At 39.7% G+C, this 847-nt stretch overlaps 1 protein-coding gene across 1 annotated transcript in view; it reads left to right on the top strand.

The window, feature by feature from the left end:
• The window catches only part of LOC116086161 (rho GTPase-activating protein 20-like), a 6,800-nt gene that overhangs the window by 5,168 nt on the left and 785 nt on the right, over positions 1-847 (top strand). The window lies entirely within an intron of this gene.

Below are 847 nucleotides of genomic sequence, written 5' to 3'. Positions count from 1 at the left end.
ACTTTTCTGTCATTCAAACAAGCTGCTGCTTACAATTACTATAAATAGTTGAGTATTTACGTATTTTAAGAAATGGATGAGAAACTGTGAGATCTTCTCACATGTAATACTTGGTACTCAAGTATAAAGTTCCCCACTACCCCACTTGGGCCTGTATGCATAGGTATTCATGTCTTTTAAAACATTGTTCTCTGTGAAATGAAAGTACACATTCACCAACTTATACAATGAGAATGGGCATTTTCTGGCATTGTCATTTTTTGATGGTTGCGTATTTTCAAGATGAGCACTTTGTTTTGTTGGGTTTTTTTGTAGTTAGTTTATCTTTCCTCCTTAACTATTATTATTATTATTATTATTATTATTATTATTATTATTATCCAATATTTATATATTTATTTTTTTATTCCTTCATTTTACATCTTGAATGCTGGCACCTACCTCTTTACCTTTCACAGACTCTCTCTCTTCCTCTGAGCAGGTTCGGCTCCTGGGTTGACCTCACTCCCTGGCCCATCAACTCTCTTCAGGGTTATCACATCTTCTCCTACTGCAGGCAGTTGAAGGGTTTCCACAGACAGTCAACAGCTTTAGGAATGGCCCTTGCTCCACAAGTTGGGGGAGCCACATGGAGACTGAGCTGCACATTTGCTACATATGTGTCATATGTCATGATATAGCCTCTCTATGCTTTTTTGTTGGTAGTTGTCCTTGACAGCTCCCAATGGTCCAGGCTGGTTGACTCCGTTGCTCTTTCTGTGGAGTCCCTATTTCCTTCAGGGCCCTGAATCCTTTCCCCAACTTTTCCATAAGGGTCCCTGAGCTCCATCCAATGTTTGGCTGTGGG

Source organism: Mastomys coucha, unplaced genomic scaffold, assembly GCF_008632895.1.
Source record: "Mastomys coucha isolate ucsf_1 unplaced genomic scaffold, UCSF_Mcou_1 pScaffold12, whole genome shotgun sequence".
NCBI classification, from domain to species: Eukaryota; Metazoa; Chordata; class Mammalia; order Rodentia; family Muridae; genus Mastomys; species Mastomys coucha.
Note: the sequence above shows the minus strand (reverse complement) of the source record. Positions and strands in the feature narration are given on the sequence as shown.